The sequence below is a fragment of the Diadema setosum genome, chromosome 22 (assembly GCF_964275005.1).
Source record: "Diadema setosum chromosome 22, eeDiaSeto1, whole genome shotgun sequence".
Taxonomy (NCBI): Eukaryota; Metazoa; Echinodermata; class Echinoidea; order Diadematoida; family Diadematidae; genus Diadema; species Diadema setosum.
Window position 1 is genome coordinate 22,229,666 of NC_092706.1, and position 24,375 is coordinate 22,254,040.

The 24,375-nt window shown below is 35.2% G+C and overlaps 1 long non-coding RNA gene across 1 annotated transcript; it reads right to left on the reverse strand.

The window, feature by feature from the left end:
- Positions 1-6,975: 6,975 nt before the first annotated feature.
- On the reverse strand, positions 6,976-8,616 carry LOC140245371 (uncharacterized). Its single transcript, XR_011902328.1, has 3 exons — positions 8,496-8,616; positions 7,648-7,818; positions 6,976-7,016 (listed from the first exon to the last, which is right to left on the reverse strand). It is a non-coding gene; the product is annotated as an uncharacterized lncRNA (long non-coding RNA).
- Positions 8,617-24,375: the final 15,759 nt, after the last annotated feature.

A 24,375-nucleotide genomic window follows, 5' to 3' on the forward strand; every position in this document is an offset into this window, starting at 1 on the left:
AGCCAGAAAACTATACAACAGACTATTAGTGTAAAAATACCATTAGGTGCATTTCCAAGCTTCAAGAAAGCGTACTGATATTTAACCTGCAGTTGTATGCTTTTTGATTCTTTCATTCTTCTTCGAATGCAAGAAATGCACATTCTTTAAACACTTAATGGTTTATCTGCTTAAACGTGATTGTTGGTGTGTTTTGTTACCTGTATTATGATCACCTCCTCTTTTGGTGCTATACACCGTTTGATCACCCGCGCGCACACAGTCAACAAGGGAATGGCGATAAATATGCCGAAAAATATCGCGAAGAATCCACCGAATGGAAAAGCACGAAGCAAAAACTGGGGAGTTTCCAAACTGTCTATAAATAGTTAAAAGAAATAGAGGGGGAAAGAGAGCAGAAGACGTTTTACAGAGACAGCGTTTTAGAGTTCCCCATAGTACATCAAAGTACACAAACATGAACACACGCATTATAGACTATTTGAATGTGAGTATGAATTTATTTCTCATATTACACGACTTCCAAGTACGATATGTATCACCCTTCAAAACATAAAAAATCATTTCATTTCATTTCATTTCAATTTATTTTCATATTTCTCACATATATCACAATAAAGTATATAAATACGAAAATTATACAAAACATAATTTAGAAGAGACTTCATCGGAATGTACAGAAGTTTGATTTGGTATAAACACAAGGTCTGTATGCATGCGAATTAAACTGTGGTCATGACGCGAAAAAAAAAATATGATGGGGCCTGCGTAAAAGCATTAGCTTGTACAGCCGCAGGTCCCGTGAGTAATCAGATTAGGGGAAGTTTAAAATGCGAATGTTTTTTTTTTTTTTAAAGACCAACTATAACTGGAATGAGGAAACCGATTAAAACAAACAAAACAAAAAATCCAATTAAATATATGTCACTAAATAAAGATACAGAAATCATCAAATTACAATTCAAAGCAAAGCAAATTACAATTCAAAGCAAAGAATTGTATACTCTAAATAAGTTCGCCGAGTAATGATTCTTGGTATGAGTTGATATTTTCCCCTTAAAATGATATCAAACTCATCAAAACTTCGTATTCCGATCAAAATTGTGCATGAGTGAATTCAGTTTTTCATATTACCAAGTTTGAATAGATCACTATCATTTTCTATGGGATTACATACCTTCAAAAATCGTACCGTTAGATCCAGACTGCTTGCCGCACGTACAGTTGATAGAACCATCAATCGTAGTGCAGACGACGTTCTGTGGGTCACATGGTGACTGTGGTGCATTTTCTGCTGGCGCCATTGGCGTAGGTGGTATTAAACCTGAAAAGTTTGGAAAAAAAGCAGATATTTTCTAGAGACGAGTATCAATAAGTGTTTGATTTTATAGTTTATGTTATGTGTATATGAATAATAAATACAGTTTTCTACAGTTGTCACTTTATGTAGCATTTAAGGTCACTAAAGATCCTCCGTTGGAACTAACTATTGCGATCCCCATTCCCAGTATCACATGGGTATATACTCGATTTGAAAACATATAACAGAAAAAAAAATCATTCCATCGACGTTACCGATTATGAATATCAAAAATCAAGATAAGTTAGATCAGGCCTCTATTCACCTGATTATGTTTGCAGTAAAAATGGGGGGATTAGATTATGTCCACGCTATAGTGTGACATTTTCATAGTAAGATGAGAAACGTGAGAAACGTAAACACAACTCAATGCAAAAACAGCAAAATATGACTAATGGCCCTTATAAGAATATGATTGTGATCGAAATCAACCATACACAAGGAGAGTTTTTCAGGCTAAAAATCTTCCATTTTTTTTTCATAAAAACAATTTTATTACAAAATTAAGTGTTTCATGCAATAAATTCAAACATGCTATAGGCAATGCATATGAATTACTTTAAAGGACAAGTCCACCTTCATAATATGTGGATTGAGTGAAAGCAACAACATTAGTAAAACACATCAGTGAAAGTTTGGAGGAAATCGGACAAACCGTTCAAAAGTTATGAATTTTTTAAAGTATCTGCGCAGTCACTGCTGGATGAGAAGCCTACACAGAGTGTGATCTCACATGCGTACAACAATATAAGGAAAACAAAAAGAGAATTTCACAAAACTTTACTTTTCGAATAAAGTGCACATTTCTTCGACTTGTAAATGACATATGTTAAGGGTAATATTATTCCCCCTGCCTTCTATAAGAGAGAAGTTGAGTGTTCTTTTGTTATGCGAGAAAAATGGAAATATGTTGAATTTTCTTTATTCTTTCTTTATATCGTTGTACACGTTTGACATCACAAGCTATAGTAGTCTTCTCACCCAACCGTGAATAAGCAGAAACTTCGAAAATTCATAACTTTTGAACGGAATCTCCGATTTTCCTCAAAGTCTCACTGAGGTTTCTACTAATATTGCAGCATTCACTCAACCCACATCTCTAAGATGAACTTGTCCTTTAATTTCTATAGGTAAGAATCTGACTTACCTTCAAACCTCGTACCGTGAGATATAGATTGCTTGCCGCACGTACAGTTGAGAGAACCGTCAATCGTAGTGCAGACGACGTTCTGAGGCTCACATGGCGACTGTGGTGCATTTTCTGCTGGCGCCATTGGCGTAAGTGGTATTAAACCTGAAAAGTTTGGAAGGATAGCATGCATTTGTAAGAGACGAGTATACCAATAAAGAAGTGCTTAAATTTTATAGTTTATGTTATGTGTATGTGGATAATAAGCATAGTTTTCTACAGTTGTCAATTTCAGATGTATAGCATGTGAGGTCACTAAAGACCCTCCGTTGGTACCAACTATTGCAATCCCCATTCCCAGTATCACATCACATGGGTATTAATATACTCGATTTGAAAGCATATAACAGAAAACATTCACTCCATCGACGTTACCGATTATGAATATTAAGAATCAAGATCAGTTAGATCAAGCCTCTATTCACCTGGTAAGTAGTGTTGTTTGCTGTAAAAATGTGGGAATTAGATTATGTCCAGGTTGGTGTGACATTTTCATTACAAGTATGTAGAGTGACTTTTTCATTATAAGATAGGTCCGAGAAATGCAAAAACCACTCAATGCAAAAGCAGCAAAAAATATGACTAATGGCCCTTATAAAAATATTATGATATTAAACAAACCATATACACAAGGGGTGCTTTTCAGACTGAAAATCTTCCAAATATTTTGTTTCCACTAAACCATTTTTTTTTAATTCATGTTCCATATTCCACATTTCACACAAGTTTTATATTTCATTTGATTTTGAAAAAGAAATGTTTTCAACACAATGGTCAGTTTGAACCAAACTTGCACAAATGTATAAGGACGTATAACTGACGTGTAATATGAGGAATCCACTAAAAAGCAAAGCTTGTAGGATGTGGGTTCCAAAAATATAATATAGGCTTTTAGTACAGTATATCAATGTCAAAAGAGACGCAACATGCAAAAATACAAGATATCGAGAATATTATAAAGTTTACGGAGTGTACAAAGTATTATGATGTTTATGATTAAACTTATGGTACCAATGATAAGAAAAGTAGCAAGTTGATCAAACTAATGAAGTCATCCGAGCGGGTATCATTTGAGTATGCCGAAATTTTTCAAATGATTACGGCAAAATAATTAAACGTAGGATTTTAGAAAATTGGCTTTGAGATTTTGCTTAAAGGAACTTAAAGAACTTGACTGCAACCGAACCGAATCTAGCTCATTCCAGAAAGAAGGGCCGGTCGATGTAATGTCTTAAGGGCTAAAACTGTACAAACAGGCAGCTGACAGGGGAAAAATTATTAGATTCACTGTGTCTTGTAGGGTAAGTGTGGATATCACTGTTTTTAACAAACATTGAGGAAAATATACTAGGAAGATCACCAGTATTCAGCTTATACATAAAAATTCCAACATGATACAAATACAAATCAGAAATTTTTAACAATTTACTTGAAACAAACAATTCATTAGTGTGATAAACAAAAATGTGCACAATTTATAATTCGCAAGGCCTTTTTCTGAATCAAAAATAACGAATCGATTTTAGTCTTTGAGCAATTCCCCCAAGCTAATATTCCGTAATTCCAGTAAGGTAATAGAGTTGTATAAAGAGAAGGCAGTAGGTCCTATTGGCTTTGGGAAGAGATATTTCAGTTTGTGAATAACTCCAACATTCTTGCACAACAGTTTGCATGAATAATCAACATGTACCTTCCATGAAAGGTTACTGTCAATATAAATACCTAAAATTTTGTTGAATCTATTTGGTTTAACTGTAAACCGTTCACTAAAACTAAACTTGGAAGAGATTTTATTGTGTTACTGAAAACCATATAATTAGTCTTATTTATGTTAAGCGACAATTTATTTGCCTGAATCCACTCAAATACCAGCTTAATTCATTATTCAAAGAATCGAGAAAAACATAAGGATCTGAGTGAGAATAAAAGAGACTTGTGTCATCTACGAACAGAAGAAAAGACAGCAGAGAGGATGAGTTCCGGAAGTCATTGATATACAGGGTGGCCAAGAAAGAACGGAACACCTAAGATCTTTAATTTCAGCAACATTGTTGCAAATATGTCATTATTTTGCATACTATTGGAAATACCATTGTTTTCCAATAGAATGACACCAAGTTCTTTAACTTTGGTTAATGCGCTATGATTTTAGAACCATTTTTGTAAACCCTTGTAATTTTCAAAATGTGATCATTTTGCACTCTCATTAGAGATACCGAAATCAGCGAGAATTCGGCTTGCCATAGAACCAGTAGCCATTCGTCTCATTCACAATGGTAACGGACAATGACAATCACATCGTCCGCCCCACATTCCACACATTGTAAACGCTACTGGTTCTGCTCAAGCTAAGCCTTTTTACCTGCAGCCGAGTTTAGGCCCTGTCACACTTTTCCGGGCAAGCTGCGCGGGCTTGTTGCTATGGGGATTTTCCAGCATACCGGACAATTTCTGAGGGCGAACAAGAATTTGGGCGAGTTTTGCATGTGTCTCACTTGCTGGACGCATTCTACTTAAGTTCTACTTGGGGGTATTCTGTTTGATCCGCGTTCCAGATGCGTGGGGGCTGACAACTCAGTGAAGGATTTCCTCTGGCATGTCTGGAGGAATGGCAGAAGTCCCACATACGGGGATTGCGTGGGAGTTGCCCGGAAAAAGTTTTGGCCATGCTCAAAACTTGGCTGCGGGTAAATCGGACTTGCGTGCGCACCTCCGGGCAACTACGAGCGAGATACGCGCTAGGTACTGTCAGGTGCAGACCAACTGCTGGGAGTTCCGGGTACCAAAAATTGTTCCCCGCAAGTCAACCCGCAAGGCTTCCCCAGACACGGGGTGTGACAGGGCCATTATAATTAGTGTCATATGGATTATAATAGTTTTCTACAGTTGTCATTTTTAGATGTTGTTGCATTTGAGGTTACTTGAGGTCCTCCGTTGGTAGTAACTATTGCAGTCCCCATTCCCAGTATCGCATGGGCACTCGATCTTAAAACACATAGCCATTAATGATAACAGAAAACGTTCATTCGATCACCGTTACCGATTATCAGATTAGGATTGATTAAAAGTTAAAATTAAATAAGGCCTCTATTAACTGATTGTATTGTTGTTGCAGTAATAATATGGGAATTAGATAGAGTCCACGTTAGCGTGACATTTTCATTGTAAGATAAGTCTGTGAAAAGCAAAAACCACTTAATTCAAAAACATCAAAAATAATTATTTGACCTATGACCCTTATAAAAATATAATTTTGATCGAAACCATACACAAGGGGCGTTTTTCAGACTGAAAATCTTCCAAATATTTTGTTTCACCAAATCAATTTTACTACAAGATCGACATGATCGAGTGTTTCACACAATAAAATTCAAGTATGCTATAGGAAATGAATAGAGTACTTTGATTTCTATAGGTTAGAATTTAACATACCGTATGTCCAAAAAAAAAAAATTACAACGGGGCCCTACGCAATGATATCTTTAAAAATATTGCATCAATCTAAATACAAATTCAGGGTGTGAAACTATAACTCATTGCCCACATCTATCAGAAAACCTCATTCGATTTGCTTCAGTGGTAAAAGAGAAATGAGGAATTTTGTAGAGGATATCGGGAATCTCTTTTGTCCAAGTTCTGTCTGTTCACACACAAAATCATCGAAGTGCTAAACTTGGAAGAATCAGACTCATGACATGCTTTACTACAATCCCCATTTCTCTGTGACCGCTTAATCAAATTGAATGGGGATTTCTGCAAAATAGAGCTAAGATGTTATATTTTAAGACCCTGAAGTAGCATAAAAAAAAAAATGATCATATTGGATGTTATCAATGCGAAAATCTGATTGTATTTTTTGTTGCACATACTGCAGTATGTCCCTCAAAAATTACAATCGAATTTTCGATTTGATGACATCCAAAATGATCGACCTGTCTATGTGCTACTTCATGGCCTTAAAATATAACATCTTAGCTCTATTTTGCAGAAAACCTCATTCAATTTGGTTAAGCGGTCACAGAGAAATGTAGATTGTTATAAAGCATGTCATGAGTCTAATTTTTCCAATTTTAGCAATTCAATGCTCTAGCGCGTGAACAATAGACAGAACTTGGACAAAAGAGATTCCCGACATCCTCTACAAAAGTCCTCATTTCTATTTGACCACTGAAGCAAATCGAATGGGGTTTTCTGTAAGATGTGGGCAATGAGTTATAGTTTCATACCCTGAATTTGTATTCAGATTGATTCACTGTCTTTAAAGATATCATTGCGGGGGTCCCGTTGTAATATTTTTTTGGGACATACTGTACAATGTACCTTCAAATCTCGTACCGTTAGATCCAGACTGCTTGCCGCACGTACAGTTGATAGATCCATCAATCGTAGTGCAGACTACGTTCTGAGGCTCACATGGTGACTGTGGTGCATTTTCTACTGGCGCCATTGGCATAGCTGGTATTAAACCTGAAAAGTTTGGAAGAATGGCAGACATTTGTCAGAGACGAGTATACCAATAAAGATGTGTTTAATTTTATAGATAAGGATACATGTTTATGGATGATACAATTTTCTTCAGTTGTCATTTTAGATGCTGTATTATTGCAATCCCCATTCACAGTATCACATGGCTATATACAGTACTCGATTTAAAACCCCATATCCATTTATGATAATAGAAAACGTTCATTCCATCGACGTTTTCTTTTACCGATTATGGATATTGAAAATCAAGATAAATCTAATCAGGCCCCTATTCACCTGACTGATTGAAATAAAAATGGGGATTAGACATGCCCACGTTAGTATGACATTTTCATTATAAGACAAGTCTAAGAAACGCAAAAATCACTCAACATGTTTAACGCAAAAGCAGGAAAAATAATGATTATAATTACGACTAATGACCCTTATAAAAATATCATGATATGAAATAAACCATACACAAGGGGTGTTCTTCAGACTGAAAATCTTCCAAATATCTTGTTTCACCAAACCAATTTGATTACAAAATCAAGTGTTTCACGCAATAAAATTCAGGTATGGTATAGGCAATGAATAGATTACTTTAATTACTATAGGTTAGAATTTAACATACCTTCAAAAATCGTACCGTTAACTCCGGACTGCTTGCCGCACGTACAGTTGATAGAACCGTCAATCGTACTGCAGACTACGTTCTGAGGGGCACATGGTGACTGTGGTGCATTTTGTGCTGGCGCCTGTGGTGCATTTTGTGCTGGCGCCATTGGCATAGCTGGTATTAAACCTGAAAAGTTTGGAAGAATTGCAAGCATTTGCCATAGACGAGTATAACAATAAAAAGTGTTCAATTTCATAGTTAATGTTATGATATGGATATTTTTATAGCTTTCTATACCGTTAACATATTTAGATTCATTCATTCGAGGTCACTTAAGGTCCTCCGTTAGTGGTAACTATTGAAGTCCCATTTCCAGTATCACATGGGTACTCGATCTTAAAATATAGCCATCAAAAATCACAGAAAAGTATGTTCGCGCATCGTTGCCGGTTAGATTAATAAAATCAGGCCTCTTTTCACCTGATTGTAGTATGTGTGTGTGTGTGTGTGTGTGTGTGTGTGTGTGTGTGTGTGTGTGTTTACGGTGTATGTGTGTGTATGTGTGTGCGTGTGCAGTAAAGAAAACGGAGGGAATTAAAGTGTGACATTTCATTGTAAGATCAATCTGAGAAACGCAAACACCACTCAATGCAAAAACAGCAAATGACTGATGGCCTTTATAGAAATATGATTTTGATCGAAATAAACTTTACGAAAGGGGCCTTTTTCAGACTGAACATCTTCCGAATATTTCAGTTTACCAAACCAATTTTACAAAGCGAGTGTTTCACGTAATAAAATTCAACAACCTATAGGCAATGACTGTGGATAACTTTAATTTCCATACAGGTTAGTAAACATACCTCTAAACCTCCTACCGTTAGGTCCAGATTGCTTGCCACACGTACAGTTGATAGAACCGTCAATCATAGTGCACACTAAGTTCTGAGGCTCACATGGTGACAGTGGTGCATTTTCTACTGGCGACATTGGCGTAACTGGTATCAAACCTTAAAAGTTTGGAAGAATAGTAGACATTTGCCAGAGACGAGTACAACAATAAAGAAGTGTTTAATTTCATAGTTAATGTTATGATATGGAAATTGTTATAGCTTTCTATACAGTTACCGTTTTTAGATGTTGCATTCGAGGTCACTTAAGGTCCTCCGTTAGTGGTAACTATATTGCAGTCCCCATTTCCAGTAACACATGGGTACCCGATCTTAAAATACAGTCATTAAAATCACAGAAAAGTATGTGCGAGCATCCTTGCCGAGTGGTTATGTGTATTAAAAGTTAAGATTAAAGACAAGTGAAGATAAATTAAATAAGGCCTCTATTCACCTGATTGTAGTGCATGTGTGTGTGTGTGTGTGTGTGTGTGTGTGAACAGTAAAGAAAAAGGAAGGAATTAAAATGTCCAAGTACGTGTGACTTTTCATTGTAAGATAAATCTGAGAAACGCAAACACCACTCAATGCAAAAACAGCAAATGACTAATGGCCCTTATAGAAATAAAAATATAATTTTGATCGAAATAAGCCATACACAAGGGGCGTTTTTCAGACGAAAAATCTTCCATACATTGTGTTAAAAAACAATTTCATTACAAAATGAAGTGTTTCATGCAATAAACCCAAGCATTCTATATGCGAAGACTTTGAATTACTTTAATTTCCATAGGTTAGAGTCTTAACATACCTTCAAACCTCCTACCATTGGATCCAGATTGCTTGCCGCACGTACAGTTGACAGATCCATCAATTGGAGTGCAGACTACGTTCTGTGGGTCACATGGTGACTGTGATGCATTTTGTGCTGGCGCCATTGGCGAAGCTGGTATTAAATCTGAAAAGTTTGGAAGAATAACAGAAATTTGCCAGAGGAATATGATAAGCAAATAATCAACGTTGGTGAAGGTGATGGGACAAACTATCACTCAGTAGGTGGAATATGATAAACCAATAAAGCAGTGTCGTTCAATGCCTTGTCAATGTGTGGACTCCATTTATATATAGTTAAAATTGATATTTTTTATTTACACATACACGAACACACACACACAACATAATATATGTAAATGTATATATATACTTATATATATATATATATATATATATATATATATATATATAATACTCTCTCATAATACTCTCTCATATATATAATACTCTCTCACACATATGTACACACATCACATTGTACTGACTTTTCACTTTCATGTTGGTGAAGTACATTATAGGCCGACGTGTATGCCAGATTTTCACACAGAATTCATGCATAACATTAGGCGTTTTCGCTTGTGTATGTCAAATACGCATAATTATGTATACATACAATGAATGCATACATAACCAGCATAATGATCAGTTGATATCCAATGATGTAATATAAAGAAATTTATATACAAGTAGAAAAGTAGTAAAAAAAATTGTATGGTTGTCTACTGTTACCATTTTGAGATGTTGTAGGATTCGAGCTCATTTGAGGTCCTCTGTTGGTGGTTGCAGTAGGAGAGTCGTTTACAGTATTGCAGCCCCCATTTCCAGTATCACATGGGTACTCGGTTCTACTCGTTGGAAGCTGAATTGGCAGAGTTGATCCCGACGTTGTGACGTCTGAAAGAAAAAAAAAACAACAACATCGCCATTAATGCAGCGTTGCCATTTATGGATTTTAACAATTAAGATTCATGAAAATTAATTTCCTGTTTTTTCTCAGAGTTGTATAATGCAACAAATCTCTCTCCATTTTCTCATTGCGATATAATCATAATCCATCTATATTTTTGTCAAAGAAATTGATGAAGTCAGCAATATCGAATGAATCTGTACTACCGTTATATTTTTTTTCTAAAGCTGAAAAAAAAAGCTGAAAGGATATACTGTTAAAGCAATCAGAATAAAAAGGGCTTTAACAAATCTTTATGAGCTTGCAGCACTCAAAATAATAAATCACAATACCCGAGTATACTATCGATGAAATAGGTTTGCACATACGCCGTAATTCAATTCAATTTCAATTTCAATTCATTTGCATATTTCTCGATAAAAATACATCAAATATAACAAAATCAAATGAAGTTCATGATATCAAGCTGAAGACATAATAAAATATTGCAAATATATAAAACATATAGTGGTCGATCTATGAAGTTTGGAATCTGTGAATGAATGCTAAAGAAATATGAAGGAACCTACTTAAAAGCGAGCTTGTTGAGCGTAGGCCCCAGTTGAAATCGAGTTAAAGATTATAGATGGGGAGCACGGGTACAACAATGACCGAAACATAGAGGAAAAAAGGTACAATTATGCAGTTATATAACAAATTCTTCTCTAATGCGGATTTGAGATCGGATAAGCCACATGCTGTAGGCGGATGAACCATTGTCGTTCTGGCAATAATGAGAATATGACTCAATATATAGCAATAGTAATGATTTAGATCTAAATCATAATCATCATTATTCCTTATTCATCGTACCTGTCGTAATACAACCGCCTCTTGCCGGATCACACGGGTACTCGGTCGCAGTTTGAATAGCTGAACTTGACCTCTTACTAGCTTTTGTACCTGTAAAATGAAAAAATCAAATATTTATATCACTGTGTAGAACTGAAAATTTTAGTCACATGCACCGTCATTATTTTCTAATGATTGAAGTCAAATCCATTACACAATTCCTATAAAATAAATATACATCAGGTCAGATCAACCCTTTACACCCCTGGCGTGTAGGGCAAATATGTATATGATATATTGTATATATGAATGTATAATTTGTGTATTTACATTTTACATGCAAGCATGAACGTAGTAATTTGAATATGATGATTTTCCTTAAAACTTGCTTTGAATTAGATGCGATACTGTGAAATGCAATATTAAGTAGACAAGTAGTTAACTTAACAATTCTTCTGTGATAAAACTCGTGCAGTTTGTAGATGTGCCGTTTTTACTCGGTTCGGGTCCTCCATTAGACGCAAAATTAGGAGAGCTTGTAATACTTTGGCAGTCACCATTCCCTGTATCACTTGGTACTCGATTTTACTTCTTGTGAGCTGAACTAGCGGTTCTGATCCCCAACTCATGATGTCATAAAGGAAAAAAAAAAGAAAATACTCATTAATGATCACGGACACACACACACACAAAATACACTCGAGCAATGTTACCAATATGTATTGTGAATATCACAATACGTTAAGATTTATAGAAATTGATTAACTGTCTTATCAAAGAGGTTTATTATGCAACATCAATCTGTTGATTTTCTCGTTGCGATCATATAATCCATTTATACATTATAAACAGAAACTGATGAAGTCAGCGATAATAAATAAATAAGTGTATTATACCATCATCAATAGTTGTTCCTATCAATGTTGTTGTTCAATTAACATCAATTTTCATTTTTCCTATACTTTATAATGCACTTACACAATGTATATCATTGCATCCGTACAGTGCATATTAGTGTATGAGTGTGTGTGTGTGTGTGTGTCTGTCTGTGTGTTTATGTTGTCACAAATGTACACACTAGTTGTTATGTACATGTATGATGTTGTGACTGTATGCATGGTTGTTTTAATGTGTATGTACACAGGTTGACCAGATTAAGGGAGAACATTCTATCTGGTATAGATTATAGTACATACAGGCTGACCAGATCAGTGGAGAATTTTCTAGGTGGTATACAATGTAACTACACTACATGCATGTGACAGGAAATATATAGCTCACTCAATCTAGAATGATTTCACCCATTCCAGAATGTTCTGGGAAGTGCTTACATATTTGGCTGAGTGAGGCACTGTCCCTGTAGCCCAATGTGATTGGTAGTTATTTTTGGCAATGATGTTATGCACATAGTTAGGCAGTGAGTAATGCAGGATTCCTGGAACTTGGACTTGCTAGTATGTTCAAGTGTGTGGCCCCAGGTTGGAGAAAATTACAGAATGTACTAAAAAGGGGTGGATAGATATAAAAGCCGGAGAAATTCTGCAGTAGGCAGAGTACCCAACACCTCTGCTCTGATAGTTACGTCACTTCTGGCTCGGAAGCGACTTATTATAGTCAGTCCTGTGTTACCTGCTGACCTGTTATGTTTGTGGAGATAAGGCCTGGGAGACATTTTGCCTGCAGAGAATTAATTTGCCTACATTGGACATAGACTCCATATTTTTCTGTCAACGGACATTGCTACGGCAAAGATGTGACGGGCTGGATTCCTAGCTGGACAATATTAAGTGAATCATCATTCAACGCATCAACTGGACGTGGTCGTCCTAACGTTTGGATTCTGCACGTTTCGCCGTGGACATATATCGTGGATTTTACTGCGGGTCTATACCGTGGAATTTACCCGGATCTATACGGTGGACTATCGTAACCTGCGCCTCTGGAGTTACGTCGGAGGAATCATTCATCGGCGCGTCAAGGATCATTCGTCTGTGCATCGAACATCGTATATGGACATTTTCAAAGGATTACTTAATACGTGGAAGTGATTCCACTACCGATTCATAATTGTTTCTATTGATCACTATTATACTGATGTGAAAACTGATTACGAGTCTGTACCCTCAATATCACTGTTAATAAACCGCCTGAACATTAGTTGATGGTTTCTTTTGTGCGATCATTCTCAGAGTGATTTTGGTCGTAACAATGTGTAAATATCTATATGTGTAAACATTTATACATAAATCATATACATGCATACGCATAATTTATTTCATGTGTCATGTTAAAGATGGGTATAGCCGTTCTTTGCTATCCAATAGATCGTACCTGTCGAAATACAGCCGCCGCTTGCCGGATCACATGGATTCTCGGTTGCAGTTTGCACAGTTGAAATGGACGTTTTGTTTCTTCTCATACCTTTAATGTTAAACAGTAGGAAAAAAATATGATATCAATAAAACTGAAAAGTAAGACACACGCCATAAACTATACCGGTGACTAAAAGTCAAATGCATTGCACCAGTTTGAAAAATTGTAGCCAGGTAGCCCGATATGCCTATATTACTACCACTACTACTACTACTACTACTACTTCTACAATTACTATAGCTAACCACACTACAACTACTAATACTGATGATGATGATGATGATGATGATGATGATGATAATAATAATAGCATTAACAATAATAATAATGATAATGATAATAATTATGATAATGATAATAATAATAATAATAATAATAATAATAATAATGAAAGTATTACAATTCATAATCTGAATGTCATTCTTTTCCTCAGACGTACTTTGAATTAAGATGTAATAGTATAGAATCGATATCACGTCGAAAAGTATTAACGAAAGAAAAAAATATCTAGTGATATAGTCACACAAATTGTAATAAATTTACCATTTCTACTCAGGTCAGGTTCGCCTTTAGGTACAAAATCAGGTGAGCTCTTTACGCCATTGCAGCCTCCGTCCTCTATATCACACGGGTACTCAGTTGTTGTGCCGTGAATTGGCGTACTTCGTCCAGAACTGGTAACAACTCCCCCCCCCCCCCCCCCCAAACAAAAACACAAAAAAAATGATCGAAGAAACGTATACTTTCGAATAGCAGAACTATGTTTAAGAGAAAAATTTAAGAATGATAGAGTTCAGTAACAATTGCTCTAATATAAAGCTGTTTATTTGTCACCCTGTATGAAGGTTCACATAGTGAACCGTATTATCTATATTGATCTTTAAGATATTAAGAAGTGAATGAAGAAAGTAATGTTTGTGCCACTACTTATTTGATCTTTCGATTCCGTCATTTGACAAGAAAAGTGCGAAAAATTTTGTTAATAATTAACCGTCAAAGCAATCAAGAAATGAACAAGTCTTTAATGAAACAGGGTGTATTTCTACTGATCGTGTGAAATATGTTACAAGAATATACCATCATTTTGACGTTTGTATTATTGTTCGGAAATGAAAAAACAAAAACAAAACATGAATGAATGAATGAATGAATGAATGAATGAATGAATGAATGAATGAATGGATGAATGAATAGGTAGGTCTACAGCATAAGCATCATGCCCGTGTAGCAGTTAGAATATCAATCACATTACTTGAACACAGTTTCAATGGAGAATGATTGTTAAAAAATCTAATGTAATTACATTATCCGTTAAAAAAAAAATGCATCATAGGTTTATGTATGTTTACATAAATGCGCATACTTAAAGTGTGATGGTTAAGATTAATATTATCATTCTCTCTGTCTTTGTTGCATCTGCAATTGATTGTACCTGTCGTAATACAACCTCCGTTTGCTGGATTACACGCTGGATCGTCGGCTGTAGTTTGCATAGTTGGACTGGGCATGATAGCTGTAGTGCTTTCAATGTCTTGCAGAATGAGAATAAGAATGAACAGTTCAGTATAGTGCCATTATTGATTAACAATGACTCAAAGTCAGAAACATTACACTATTCAAATTATATATGCTTGTTTGTTTGTTTGTTTGTTTGGGTTTTTCTGCGCTCAGTATAATTATTCCCCTTTTAGCTCTGGAATCGGTGTTAACCCTGTCTGGGCCAGGGACAAAGTGTACGACAATTTTGGCGGTTTTTTTTTTTTGTTTTTGTTTTTTTTTTGTTTTGTTTTTTGCTACTCCGTAGGCCGTACTCGAAACACAGGGTCAATAGAATTGTCGCTGTCACATTTCTCATTATCCTAACTATGTTATTGGTATAGACGAGAAGAAAGCGGGTATATAGTTATCTTCTTTGGAACGATCATCAGTTCTCAGAAATAAACTGGAAAGAGAGATATGCCCAAAATTAATTTCTGAAATACATCGTTTATGTATACATAGGATGGAGATCATAACTGTTAGATACAACAGGCATTAAGTACCGATATTCACACAAAAAAAAAATAAAGAAATGTAATAAAAGCAAGATAATTACTATTTATTCTTTTCTTCTACCATCGCAAGCAACACTGAAGTACAAGTTGGCGACGTTCTTGTACAATTGTATGCACCTAAATATCATACGATCATTGCATAAATCTTGATGTATAAGCTCAAAAATTTGTTTCTTGATAAGTATACCAATAAACAATTTTATGGTAATTAAAGGGTGTTTACAGTTCTGGTCGAGGTGTAGATTTAGCTTTTAATGTTTTGCGAGATATTCAGAAACCACTCTATGAGATGTCAAAGAGCATGCAATTCCAGGGGATATCAAAGTTTATTTGATGAAAATCGGTTTTGAAATGGATGAGATATCCAAAAAACAAGGTGAAACAAAGAGGTTCTAATAAAGTTGTGGCATGTCGCCTTTTATCATTAGCACTTTTTTGGATATCTCAGCCATTTGAAAACCAATTTTCATCAAATAAACGTTGAATCCTTCTTAAAATTATATGCTCTTTCATATTTCATAAGAGGCTTTCATTATCTCACTTAGAAATGTTCAAAACATGAATCCCTACCTCAACCAGTACTGTACAGTCCCTTTAAATGTATGTACATCTTAACCAATGTTTTCTAGAAGTACTTTTATTAGGTATACTCGGAAGGTTATCTTCTGTTTCATTCATTATTCTAGTGGTATATAATGCACACTGTAAACTCTCTGTATATAAACCTGTACTTTGTAACATTAAATGACTTATTGTATATCCATAGCACGGTTTATTTCCTGTGCCCTTGTAAATAATGTATATATGGTGTTTTCGTTATTCCACTTCGCCTGATCTTTGATATTATTTTGTCTAATACCTGTAGGGGGACTACATTTAACAAGCAGTGCCCCTCCACATTTGTACATGTTGTAATTTCATCTATAAATATGTATTCTGTATAGTCATGATATACTGTCCAATATGTGTTATACCCTGTATATTTATGCGATAATGTCCACTATGTGGAATATGAATAAATTTCATTTAATTTCATTTCATCTTTCCTTGATGACGTCACATGGGTATTCCCCTTGCTACGCTGCATAACTGTTATTGGATCTTAGGTCAGAATACATGTAGTTTATCTCTGAGTGGCAATCATGAAGACGTCACAACGTGTTTTGATAAAAATGCCAACAATATTCATCCACATCTATGTGTTTCTATTCAATATGATCAGGGTTGGTATTATTTCTTTAAATAACGATCGATTGCTTTTCAGGTTTGTTCCTTTTGTGTGTGTGTTTTTGGGTTCTTTTTTTCACTTCTAGCACTTCTGGTTACACACAGTTTAGTATCGCGTATTAGTTAATATGGCGTCATCCCACAAGACCGACTCCTAACGAATACAGCCAAAGAGTTCAGAATTGAAAACAGCTCCATGAATAATACAGCCCATTATCCGAGTTCGACAAAAGCCCGTGATTTTGACACTACGTAAAAACAGCCCACGAGTTCGACAGATATGTGTCGGTCTCGTGGGACTTGTTAGCTTATAGTGTCGAACTCATAGGATGTATGACTCGTGAGCTGTATGACTTGTGAGCTGTGTGACTCGTGGACTGTGTGACTCGTGGGAGTCGTTCTCGTGACGTTCAACCGTTGATATCATATAGGACATCAATATCTTACCATTTTTCTGACAGGTGTAATTATATTTTTCATCAATGCAGATTGAGTCGGCGGGGCAAGGAGACGAACTGCAATATGCCACTACATGGAAAAAAAACACAGACATAGATTTTATGTACCTATCTATTTATATATATCTATATCTATATGTATATCTATATTATATATATATAATTTTTGTGCAACATATATTTCATTTAAAGTTCAATTGTAATTTCTGATGTGGATGTTAAGTATTATACGAGAGTTCAATGTGTTCTATTTAATTTGGAGGTATTTATATGTCATTGCAAATGTTTGCAATGTATTTTAGCCTCCGGGCTACGAGTTTGCGAGTTTACCAAATTATCCATTCTATATAATAATAAAACAGTCATGACAGCTTTAACATGTTTTCAATTTTTCATAAATCACTCAAAGATTCTGGGCAATAACTCCATTAATTTAAACTGTTGCATGCAGTAATTGGTTGCCTAAACAGTCTCCGCTTTTGAATAGTGACTGGCAACTTGACTTGAATACAAAATTAAAGTAAATACTGCAATACTGTATAACGACATTGTTATATCATACATGCAGCGAAGGGTATAAAAGCGTAGCCGTAGCTATTAATGATATCATGTCATGTTTGTTCATGAGGGCAAGAAAATATATACGACTACACGGTAATCATCGGCTATATAGTAGAGTGAACCTACTTCGAAATTGAGATAAGAACTCATACTCAGATACACACATACATACACACACACACACCTGGAGTTGTTGAAAACAATTTCAAGTCATTGATGTCGTTGCTGAGTGGGTACGTCGTATCTCCGGCACCCTTGAGCTCCGTTACGAGGGCGTAATCAGTCTTGTCGGTCAGGCTCACTGCGCCCAATCCACCGAGACTCGGGTCTAAGAAGTAAAGGACGCCCTCGTGCACCACAATGCTTGAAGGTCTAACCATGATTTCAGACATGTCGTCAATGACGACACGCCGGTCACTGCCGTCTGTTAAACACGTCTCAAGAAGGGGTGGAACGCTGCCCCCGACTGGACCCATGTTTACCCAGTATAAGCGCTCATCTGTGTAATAATGGGAAGTGCATCCTCAGTTTATTTATTCTATATTGAGGTTTTTAAGTGAAATAAAGTCTGTAGTACCGAAGGTACGTCACGACGTAAGTTGCACACTAACGATCCTTTGAAATTGTGAACCGTCTTTCGTTTTCGGATTCACTAACCTTCAGAAAAAAAAAAAAAATCATTTTCAGGTTGAGGAACATTATTTTTCGCATGTAAGAAGACTTTGGAATAACGAACTGTAACCCCCGTCAGGTATATTACAAAGTCCACCCCTTTAGCCATTTGTCGGGAAGGGTGGGGAGGTGAACATTGCAGGTATGAGGTATGAGGTATGGAGGTATATAATTTATGAGGTGAATAAAAATTGTCTAAGATATATGTAAACTGAACATAAACGAGTGCTAACATGATTGATCGAACGAATTTGGCAACATTTACTGCTGTAATTTGTTAGAGTTGCTGTTGGACGTTTATCTCACTGTTTTTTTCTTTTTTTCAATTGCACATCAGTACGTATACTTACTCTTTGGTGTCTTACTAATCTTTTCACATTGTAAAAATTAGGGAAATATTGCACAAACAAGGGAGTACGAAAACGGCAAGTACAGCAAAATATACATGATATGGACTAAAAAAAAATTAAGTTAAACTTACAACTCCAATTTATCATTAATGAGTGCAAAGTGTTACTTCATCATTTGTGTTTTTACTGTTGATTTCTCTCTCTCTCTCTTTTTTTTTTTTTTTTTTTGGGGGGGGGGGTGTCACGATAAACTTTCAAAGCGCAATTTGCACAGACTATACAAACATATCGGATGCTAATATGACACTTAGTAAACATGTGTATATGCCGGAAAAATATGACGAAACCAGTATGCTGATTCTATATTTTTTTATACACACCTGTTCTGTCGTAGTAAAGTGTAGTGACATTCGTGACAGAATTTCCCACTATGACTTCTTTCCGACTATATTCCTTTATTCCCCTCATTATTCGGTTAGTTTCGGACCACCACGCATACCTGTCCGTTAAGAACAAGAACAAGAACCAAAGATGCAAATCAGGAAAGAAACAAATGAACAACTAATAACTGCGACGACACAAACACAAACTAAATTCGTTATAGTATATATATATATATATATATATATATATATATATATATAATTAATTTCTTCACTAGCAGATCGAAGTAGTCGACTTCATGTGTTTTCTTTTATGATAGGATTAAGATATATTTTCGGTGGCTGATAGTCTATTTTTAATAATCTCCAATGATAATGATATATAATTATTCAAAAAATTTAGTTTTGTTTTTCTCATAATCGTGTCCTTTTCAATGTGTAATAACTCTGTCTAAACATGCAGGCTATACCACTATCGTCGTCTAAGCTATTTAGTTTTCTTATTTTAAATTCTTCTGAGAAATCAAGTGGCTATCGACAGAGGCATGTTCCACATATTGTTATTCAGGTAACTGTCCCCCTAAACATCATGAAAGCGCTGTTGGTCTCGAGGATACTAATCTTTGTCAGCAGACACATAATTCAAGGTTCGATCCATACCAGGCGCATTCGCCCTTTTTTCAATTCAATTCAATTCAAAGTTTATTTCATTTTCGACAAAACATAGAAGTTACACTTCTTTTGACAACAGAGAATAAGGTATAAACAGAACATTATGTATCGAAGAAAATGTAAAACAATTGAAGAGGACCTTATAGTAATTATATATTGTATTAAAAAAAGAACAGAAGTGATCAAAATAAAGTACATGACATGGTATAACTTTGCTTAAAGTGCGAAAAATGGAGAGACCCACTAAAAAGACAGAGCTTGTAGATTGTGGGCCCCTCTGGAATAATAACATCAATGGAAAGATTAATTGAAGCATCATAAATACAAAAGGAGAAAAAAAAGAAGAAGTCTGGAAGCCCACTGACAATTAGATTCACAGATAAATACACTTACTATCATAGACGTGAACAACATGGAACAAGACTAGACAACAAAACAACTGCTGGAGAAAAGGCTGTACGGGACAAAACGGGATGGACAAGACTTACAGACGCGAACAAACATGAAACAAGACTAGACAACAAAACAACTACTGAAGAAAAGGCTGTACGGGACAAAACGGAATGGAAACGATTAACAAATAGAAGACAAAATAGAAAACGAAAATGCACAACAGAGAAACAGCGATCTTCGACAGAAGCGTGTCAAGAGAAACAGCCTTAGAAGGAAAGAGGGGAATGACACCAAAATAAACATGTAGGACCATGGACTAAGCATAAGCATCTATGCCATAGTAGAAGACAGGCGAATCTTGCATTGGGAAAACTGAACAATCCGTGAAAAAAAAAATGATAATGATTTTAAAGCAATGGTGTAACCTTTGGTGGATGAGAAGACTACTGAAATTCTTAATGACTTATGAATTCACTATAACGAAAATATTCTCTTTTATATGGCGGTGCAAGTTGTAAGAGAATTTTGTACCATAGCCTTTAGAAATGATAATTTTGGGACCCGAATATTTGCATCGTTATAACTAAATTACATTATAACTCTGTTCGTTGAAATGGGAGTGCACTGTCTTCAGGTTTTATTTTTCTTCTTCTTCTTCTAAAAAAAAGCAGCAAACAACCCACTATGTCCATCAAAGTGGTAGCCGTTAGTTCTCGATAATTAATTTCGCATTCACTTTGCTTACCATGAGTATACTGCTATTATACTTTTATTATTGCGTCATTTTGTCTCTTTACCCTGTCGAGCCATTAACGTGGAGTCCGTAAGAAATGCTTTTCACAGTCCACTCCCTCGTTCTTGTTGATCCGTCAAAGTTCATTGTATTTATTCTCAAACCAGCCACACCTATCCAGAAGATCTTTCGGGAGTACAGATTTGTTGTCATTGTAGAAGGCGCTGAGATGTTGGGACAAAAACGATAAATCAACTGAAACGTAAAGACAAACACTCACACCTAATATACAAATGTATGATATATACATATACATTAAACATACACACTATCAGAGTAACAAACATTATACTCTCATATACAACGTGACGTACAGAAATATGCATTTCTATGTGTGATATAGTCTTTTGACATGCACGTACTTTTTATCTTCTTTTCTACAGAAGAAAAGAAAAAAAAACAGCTGCACAAAGCAACGAAAGCTGCGATGAAAAGGATATGTAATGAATGATTACATGTTTGAGGTCGTGATATCATTTCAACTCGGTATGCGCTATGCAACGATGTTTCATTGGAGGAAAAAAAAAAAACATTAGAAAAGCGTCCTGATATAAAGAAAAAGGTGCAGTACATTGTAACATTTGTTTATCTTTAAAAGAAGAAAATCTGTATCACGAAGTAAGCAGTTGTAATATGAGGAAGTTAGTTCAAAGACAGATTCCTGAAGAGAAAATTCTGACCTTTAAAGCGAATTGTACATGTCAAATACATATGTTCCACAACCAACAAAGAAATACCGGGAAATCTAATTTGATATTGTTACACTTTTTTAGACGATTGGCTACCAAAAATGTAGTGGTGTGAATCGTGCTGTATCCATCGTGCACACGTTTCCCCGTGAATGAAAAACTTTTATTGAAGTAGGTAATAGATTTGTCAAAGAGGGCTGAAAACCCTACTTTTTTTTCACCGATGACTTTATAGATGCATATTTTCAGGCCTCTTAGAAAACTCCCACATTTCAATTATGTGTGAATATATGTATGATTTAACTTTATGTTCACTATATGACAATAATACAGTGTGTTTTCCAATGATTTTTTATTTCTTTTTTTTTAAACAATATGAGTATCTGTTTGATGTGATATGTAATGAAATTTGTTTTTTCTTTGATATGCTGTTTAAATGTTTCCGTAATGAATGTGTGACAAGACCAAATTTTCATGCAATGTTTTCGAAAATAACTTTGACAAAATATAGAAATGACATGAAATACAGTTATGTAATAGTATATTATACATTTTTAGATATTTATAATTGCAATTCAATATAAAGATTGGAACAACTTGATTGTCAGATTTGGCCATCAAAATTGTTTGTTTTGGTTTGGTTTGTGAACCGAGATGAAAGAATTTCTCTTCGTTAAATTTTCTCCTTATTTTCTGCATTTGGGACGGGAAATTGAAGACATATCAAGTCCTGTTTCCAGCTTTTATGATAAATATATGTTTATACATACACACACACACACACACATACACACACATATTTCAGTATCTGAATATAAGAACGACCCAAGTCCATGGAAGACCATTTCAAGTAAACTTTAAAAAAAAAAACTTCATATCTTTTTTATTTGTCCAATAATATTCTATTTAACTGTGATGGGAAGGCAACATTGTATATACAAATTAGAACATTATTATGACAATTAACATTTACATTAATAAATTGTGGAGAGGCCATTTTGTGTGATGGACTTGGGTCGTTCTTTGAATCATATGGACTTGGGTCGTTCTTTATTCTGCTATAGAGATGAGAGAAGGACGAGAGAGGGCGCTATAATATGAATGTAAGAATGACCCAAGTCCTTCATTCTTACATTCATATAAGATTTAGCTCATTTATTTCAGGCACTTCCGGGGGTAATTAGGATTTATCATTTATACACAAGATGAGTCCATGCATAAGCTACAATTTCCCATGTCAAACTGAATTTGGCCAAAATTTGGACTTGGGTCATTCTTATATTCAGGTCTTCATTTGTTTTCTCTCTATATATATACACTGCAAAAAGTCCGGTGTTAAAGGGATGGTAAAGTATTGGTGGAGATGAGAATTGGGCTTTGAACTTTTTGCGAGATACCAAGAAAACACTTATGATACAGTACAGAGCACACCATTTTAAGAGGAATTCAAAGTTTATTTGATGAAAATCGGGTTTGGAATGACTGAAACATCCAAACACAAAGTAAAACAAAGCGATCGTAATAAAGTGTGGGTCCCACACTTTATTAGAATCGCTCTTTTTTGGATATCTCGGTCATTTCAAAACCAATTTTCATCAAATAAACGTTGAATTCCTCATAGATTTACATGCTCTTTCATATTTCATGCGAGGTTTCTCATTATCTCACCAAAAAGTGTTAGAAACCTGAAATTAGGTCTCAACCAATACTATACGATTCCTTTAAATAGTGAACACCGAGCTGGTGTTAAATTTTCGGTGCTCATTTCTGGTGTTAAATTAACACCTCCGGGTGTCATTTCCGAATTTTAAACTGTTTTTTGAATAGTTTCTTAGTAACTGCACTTCTTGTTGATTTTTGATTTAAACAAGACGATCAAGAATTTTACATCAAAATACTAGATTTTTGAAAAAATGTGAAAATAAATTTACACCACAGTAACACCAGCTGGTGTGGTCTCTTATTGAAGCTGGACGGGTGTTAAACCATTGATATTAACACCAACAAATATCAAATCAACACCATGTGGTGTCATTTTTGAATTAACACCAGTACAGTGTCAAAATAACACCAGGTACAGTGTCAAATCAACACCACGAAGTGTCAGGTGAACACTTTTCAACACCATCACAGTGCATTTTCAACACCTGTGGGTGTGGTCCTTTATTGAAGTTTGATCGGTGTTAGAGTTAACACCCGTGGTGTTAAATCTAACACCGATGATTTTACAGTGTACATTATATTTATATATGTCGACAGTGTACAAATTTACATTGTAATCACCCTCTAAACTTTCATTCCTAATATGAATGTTTTGAATTTATATCAATTGAATAAGTTAACCAGTATCAATAAGAAGAATCTTCAAAGATATTTGTGTTAAAATGATTATATTTCACATTGTGGTATGCACGCGTTTTTCTCCGAATTGGTTCATCAGTATCACAAGAATCATCAAAACGTAGCTTTTGTCTGTGTTTTTATAATATTTTCATCTGTTTTATGTTGTTACTGTAAAACAATGTTGCTTCGCCTCATTATTTTTGTTGGGAAATTAATCTTCTGTGACAAGAACACTGGTCTTTTGTCGTTTCCTTGTTTCGTTCATCATTATATCATATCTGCCTTCTGTTTGTTCTGTACAAAATGTTATGTT